The sequence below is a fragment of the Excalfactoria chinensis genome, chromosome 2 (genome assembly GCF_039878825.1).
Source record: "Excalfactoria chinensis isolate bCotChi1 chromosome 2, bCotChi1.hap2, whole genome shotgun sequence".
NCBI lineage: Eukaryota > Metazoa > Chordata > Aves > Galliformes > Phasianidae > Excalfactoria > Excalfactoria chinensis.
Window position 1 is genome coordinate 1401486 of NC_092826.1, and position 7237 is coordinate 1408722.

The following is a 7237-nucleotide window of genomic DNA, read 5'->3' on the forward strand; positions in this document are numbered from 1 at the left end:
TAAGAACACCCTGGGGAAGACAGCCTCGCTCACAGCCCATTTCTGTAGGCTTTTTCCAAGCCGTGCTTTATTTACCTGTTCAATATCAGAGAGCAATTCCCACTGCAGCCTTAACATTACACTCTACAAAGTGCTAACTCTGCGAAACACAGCTACCACTTAGAGAAGGATGTGCTGTAAAGCCCTGCACCCCACTGTGTGCCCTAAAAAAACACCCAATGAAGGGACCACAGGATGCATGGGTTCATCTGCATGTGAAAATGTGCCTTCTCACACACACACAGAGACTGTGTGTGCATTTGCTCACTCAGAGATGGACAGCATGTCTGTTTGCAGGCAACATTCTGCTTGCAGCATGCTTGCAATTTGCTCAGATCCTGCCTGGGTGGTGAGTCCTTTGTGCTGGCTCCGAGTATCTCCCTTGGAGGGTATTCAGGGAAGTGCCCGCTTCAGCAATGGAGAGGGCAGCACGTGACAGGGCAAAGAGGTGCTCCTAAAGCTATCTGTGTTGTTTATTTGCTATGGTGAGATCTGAGTGAGTTTCAGAGAGAAAAATGTCCCAGAAACCACTAACAGATGCTACAGGAGGGAAACTCCTGTGCAGCTTCTTGCCACCAGAGATAAACCTGTGACTTCAAAACCATCCAAAATCTCTCTTGCCCTTGGGTGCAGCCTTGGGTGCAGCATCCCCAGAGCCCAGGGTTGATCAGGAGCTCTCAAGCCACTGGAAAGTCCTATCAGCACTGTGAAACCTCTGTCACTCCCTGTTTGCAGCTCATCCTTCTAAACATTTAGGGTGCTGGGGAGGAATCCTCCCTGCCCATCGGTGACAGATGTACCGATCTGTTGGTGGCTTTTGATGCTGGTGGCTACTCTTATCATGCCAAGTTGATAAACGGATCTACCTGGCATGAAATTGCTGGCAGCAGCTCAGTCAATTCATCAGCTGCTCCTTGCTTACCACTTCTCGGTTCCCCAGGTGAGATTGGGAGCCACAGCCCTTCTCTGGGATTTGAAAAGCTTGGGGACAGGGAGAGGAGATGGGATCCAGGGGTGCAGGGACATCCTGCCCTAAGCTCCCCAGGCATGATATCAGTGCATGTGAAGCATCTTCATATCCATGTTTTTCATTCCAAGTTTTAGTTTAATGAATATATATTTTGAAACTCTACCCAATATCATCCCAGCTGTGTGATGGATCTTGTTCCCTGTCCCCTTGGGGAGGATGACCTGGAGAGATAAGGTCCTCTGTCCTTAGTGCTGATAGGGGAGTGGGAGATAGGCTATAGGGTGACAACAAGAGGTGGGGGAGGGAGGAGGGGGGGCTATGGGAAGATGATACAGAGGGGACCACATAGGGAAACTGTTCCCTGCCTGGAGCCTTTGCTCATCCATGGCAGAGCCTGACTCTGCGGAGACTGAGGATTAATGCTTATCCTTGCATTTCCGATGGAAAACTGTCTGCTCCGGAGGAGTCAGCTAGCCTGGTGCCTCTCCTGCTGAAGACTGGATGCTGGGACAGGGAAATTCTTCCCTAGAAGGATGTTCAAGGTGATGGGGCTCCAAATCAGCTTGGTCTTGAGTTGTCTTTGTGGCGTGAGGCAGCAGTTGTTGGTGCAGTGTTGGGCATGGATGGCGATGACCATTCAAAAGGAATGGGCAAGGTGTGTAGCAGCTTTGGCAGCTGAAATCTGTGGCTGGGGCCGGTAGAAAGACAAAGTCAGGCAGATCCTGCTAAATTGTGGATGTTCAAATAAACGGACAGGGCTGGAAATATTACAAACATATATTGGACTGAATGACCTTTAGAGGTTCCTCCCAACCCAAATGATTTTATGATTCTATGGTTCTATGATAAATACCTTAATGAAGACTGATTAACTTCCATCGTGAAACCTTTTTCTACATCTCCTCACCCTACATGTGTGTTTAGATGGTTCCTTCATATCCTGGGAGATGTTTCTGTCTCACCTGCTGCAGCAGCAGAGGGAAGAAGAGCACAGAGAAAGCAAAAGGGAGGATATAACCCATGGACCAAGCACAAAATTACAGCTAATCCCTGAACAAAAATTCTCCTGTTCTCTATGGGTGAGGTTTAAGGGACTGCTGGGGTTAGTTGGCATCTCACTGTGGATGTCCTAAGCAAGGGTCCCCATGCAGGCACTGATTGTCATCACTTTATCATAGCACTGGGGCTCAGTCGATAAGTCTGGAAATAAAGAGCCATATAGCAGCAGAAGCAATGTGAGCTCAGGGAGGGGAATGGATGGGAAAAGAGATTCATCAAGAGGAAGGGGAAGAAAAAAAAAAAGGCAAAAAAATCAATGGGCAGGATTGAGATGACATCATATCTCCATTATTATATCATCAGCCCCACACTGTTGATTTATCGCTTGGGCAATCACTCTCCTCCTGGACACAGCTCAGCATCTGCTACCAGAGCTCTCCAAAGGCAGTTTTTGGGTTAAAAATTCAGGGAATGGAGAATATGGGCCCCGTGACACCACTTTGACCTCTTTGTCCTCTGCATGTGTCTCCAGAGGGATTTGGGAACAAGAACTCTGTTTGTTCTGTGCTGTTTGCCTTTTTGCCAGGTGCATCGTTTGCAGATGATCCTTTGCTTGAAGGCTTTCCTGAGCCCGTGCTAATCTCTTGGCTTTAATCATATTTTTATTGTTTGTCTGTGGAGGAAAATGCAGAAAGGAGAGCTCAGTCTCCTTTATATGCTCAAGTGCTCAGTGGGGGTTCAAAACCCTTCTTAATTCCCAGTCTGATGCACTGTCTACTGTATTTGTCCCAAGATCTGGATAGAAATTCCTTCTGTTGACTTTCCCATCTCATTCTGTTGAGTTTTGGTGAAGGTAATGTCAGCACAACCCAATTCCCTTGACTGTGGCTTTGGAAGGAAAGACTTCCAGACGCAGTTTTCCTTGAAATCACACAAAAAAAATTATTATGTTGGCTATTCATTAAAATGAAATTTAAAAAGAAAAAAAAAAATTAAAAAGGAAAAACAAACAACAAAATGAAGGTTAGGAGAAAGTAAACCCACCCCAAATCGATTAATTAAGAAGTTCAAGTCTCTGTAGAAACATTAGATCAGTAGCACTATGAATGTATGGCAAATTTTAATGACGGCTCAAGCAATTTAATATGCACTTTAATATATCCGTGCTCTCCGATATACAGGGGCCCAGGCAGGGAGGCTGATTTCAGCTCAGCAAGGATTAAATAATTTGGTTCTGTCGCATAAGCAGCTGAAGAAACGTCACCTTCCAGCCCTCAACCTGGCGGTTAGAGGAGACAACAGGCAGCAGCAGAGCCTGCAGACCTGTGTGCCTCAGTTTCCCCTCTTCTGATGAAACACCAGATGGGATATGAGGGCTCTCTCTGGAGATCCACGCCAATGAGACGGGGGGAAAGCCAAATTTTCATGCAAGGGCGCTTGCATCGTTAAGCCTGGGCTCATTAGCTGAGTCCTGCAAACTCAGCATGCTGTCCGGGGCTAAAGCAGTGCTGAGGTCACACAATATCGTGACATGTCTTCCTCTCTCCTGATGTGCAGAGCTCAGCATCAAGAGCGGAGGAGTCAATATCCAGCTGCTTTAATGCTCACAATCCTTCTGAAAGGGCTCTGCATCAGCCTATGCACTGGGTTGTGCAGCATCCAGATGTGCAAAGCTCAGCATCCAGATGCTTCAGCTTTACATCCAGATGTGCATGCCCCCCCCCCCCAACATCCCTCTGCAGGGCTCAACACCAGCCCATGCACTGCACAGTACCAGACTGTTCCACAACCAGATGTGTGGGGTTCTGCATCCAGATGTGCAACATTCTGATGGCCAAAGGTGGCAGATGCCACCACCTTGCCCTGCTGTATGACTCCGGAGGTGATAATTTCCCCAGGGCTTGGCAGCACAAGGTTATGGACTCTCTGATTTTTAATTAATGAGATTGACTCGGTGTGTGTTGGGAAAGGGGAGGGACGGGGACGGGAAATTGTCCCTTTGAGGGACAAACCCTGACAACCTTGTCATTCCCAATTAGCGAGTAATTACCTCAATGACGTACATCTTTATTAATCCAATTAATACAGTGGGTGGCGTGACCTCGGCAGATCTGCTGACTCAGGGTGATGCTCGCCAGGAAGGGATAAGGAAAGGAGGTGGAGGAAGGAGTAAATTCCTCTGCTCCCATTCTCTCTTCTTCATCACTAATTAGAGCCTCTGTTTGCCATGATGTGAGCAGACAGAGACATCTCCCAGCCTGATCCCAACTCCTTTTTTTTTCCTCTTTTCCTTATCTATCATCTATTCATCTCCTGTCTGTTTGTCTCTTCGTTCATCCATCTCCCAACAGACACTTATCCGGGGTGAAGTAATCTTATTTCAGGGCCTCTAGCCCCCAAGTGGACATGGGGACTCCTCCCATATGACTTCTTTGTGTGGTCACAAAGGTCTCAATGCATAAAGCTTTCTTGGATGGAGGAAAGCTGGGTAACCAGAGAGAGAGAAGGATGGACAGGTGGATCAGTGAGTGGATAGTTAGATTGTCAGCTACGTGGATAGGCAGATAGATGGGTAGATAGTTGGATAGATGAGTAGATGAATGGATTGATAGGTGGTTAAGGAAGTGGATGGATGGATGGATGGATGGATGGATGGATGGATGGATGGATGGATGGATGGATGGATGGACAAATAGACAGATAGATATAGATAGATAGATAGATAGATAGATAGATAGAACGGTAGAGATGGATAGACAGTTGGCTGTAGATGGAGCTTGGGCAAACTGATGATGAATGTATATACATATACACACATATATCTGTATACAATAGAATCAGGGGAGGGTCACCAACATGATCCAAGGGATGGAACACCTCTCCTATAAGGACAGGCTGAGAGAGCTGGGGGTCTGGAAGGAAGAGAAGGCTCTGGTGAGATCTGAGAGTGGCCTTTCAGTATCTAGAGGGGAATCCATGAGAAAGAATGGGGCAGACTCTTTAGCAGGGTCTGCTGGGGTAGGAAAAGGGGAAATGGTTTCAAAACTAAAAGAGGAGAGATTTAGATTGGATATAGGGAGAACGTTTTTCACAATAACGATGGTGAGGCACTGGAATAGGTTGTCCAGATAGCTCCATTCTTGGAGACATTCAAGGTTGTCCCACTGGTCAGCCCCATCTGTAGCTCTATGCAGTCTGATCTGGCTGCAGATGTCCCTGTTCTTTGCAGGGGAGGTTGGACAGCATGACCTTTAAGGGTTGCTTCCAGCTCAAATAAATCTATGATTCTATGCATACAGGTATATGGGTACAGGTGTGTAGAAGCTAGTGGAGACTGTTAGACAGAGTGATGTATTACAGAAGAGCCACATGAAGGTCAGATGGATGGCAGGACAGACAGATCAAACACCCATGGATGCCTCTGGCCAGCCTAGGTGCAGTCAGATGCTGCTCACTGGTATGGATGGCTGAGCTGCCTGCATTTACTGATGGTCCCCGTGGACAATTGCAAAGGGGACACCCAGAAGACTTGCATCATAAATCATGCTGCCCCCTCCCTATGCTGCCAGTCCCAGTGGATTAATGGTCTCCCCAAAGAGATCCCATGGATGTCCAGTGTCTCCATTGCCACCAGTTGGGGGTGAGATCTGCTATCAGGCACAAACCAGTGAGGATAGAAGCAGGGAGGGAAGGCGGAGGTGGAGGAGGAGAGCGCTCTTTTTTCATGGCTCTCTTGTGGAGCGACCTCTCCTCTGTCTTTCCCCACAGATGGAGCCTCAATTAAATTCGGAAATACATTTTTTAATAGGACTTTCACCTCAGCTCCCTCCCGGGCTATTAAAGCCATTATGGCAGAGTTAAGTAAAGAACTAGCGGCCAGGCAATAAGCTTGAGAGCCTCTGTTGCTGTCATCATATGTTTATGGCCCAAGCAATGTTTGCTTTATTAAAGATTCAGGAGCCATTTCCGAACGGCTCAGTTCTGTCCTTCCCATTAAAGATGGGGCCCTTTGTGAGTGCGGAGAAAAAGAGGAGGACTGCTCCTGAGACAGGGAAAAGATGGGATGAGTTCTTTGGGAGTGGCTGGGGTTAAAGGCAAGCAGTCAGAAAACAGACCAATATCAGACTAGTGTGCCTTTGACTCATTTGTCTGTCGGTAGAAAGCTGTGTTGGCACTTCTGCCTTGCATGGATGCACGTGTTCAAAAAAGGACTCTTCATATGCTGTGGGGTGTATTTGTCCCTTGTCCCCGGGAGCTGAGCAGGATCTATAACCCTTGAATGGTCATGTTGGCTGCTGGCTCTCCTCAGTGCAAGTTTTGGGCTTACGGCCCTGTTGCAACAGCCGTGCTGGGTGAGATCACACCATCTGGGCTTGGTCCATGGCTTGAGAAGCCCCACTGAGTTCTAGGACCCTGAAAGCCTACCCTGGAAGCTTCTTTGCCCTGTAACAGGAACACTTTGATCCATTGCATTCCTCATCGCCCTATAGCATGTTCCTCTGGACTCCTAGCATGACAACATTTCTCCATAGTGTGACCCATTTGCTCTATAGCACAACTCCCTTGTCCATCATGACCCACTTGCCTCCTAACATGACCCTCTTAGCATCATAGAATCACTAACGTTGGGAAAGACCTTTAAGATCATGTAGTCTAACTGTAAATGCCATCTAAGATCATATAGTTCAACTTGATAACAAGACCCCTTTGTGTTACAGCATGATAACACGGCCCCTTCATTACGCAACATGACAATCTCGCCCCTTAGTATGACCCTCTTCCTTCACAGCACGACCTGCTTTCATCACAACATGACCTCTTGCTCTATAGCATATCTACTTTGCTCCATGACATGACTCTTGTTTCACCATTGCATGGTCTCCTTGCCTCATAGCATGGCCCTCTGGATCTCACCATTTGAGATAGCCCCAAGTTTGGTCACCCGGTGCATCCTGCAGCTGGCAAAAGCCCTGAAATCAGTTCTTCTATAGCGGCAGAGTTTGTGAGACAGTAGAAATATATCCATCTCTGGTTGCTGCCATTTGCCAGTGACAACTGAAGGCACCATCTCACTTGTGGATGGTGATTCCAAAGTGAGACAGCTTTGCACTTTGCCTAGGGTAAAAGTTTTGCACGTTGGAGTAAGGAAGGGTGGGTTGTGGGAAAGCTCCTTGCTTATAAAGGACGACTCTTAATGCACCAGGATTTGACTAGAGTAATTTCACAAAG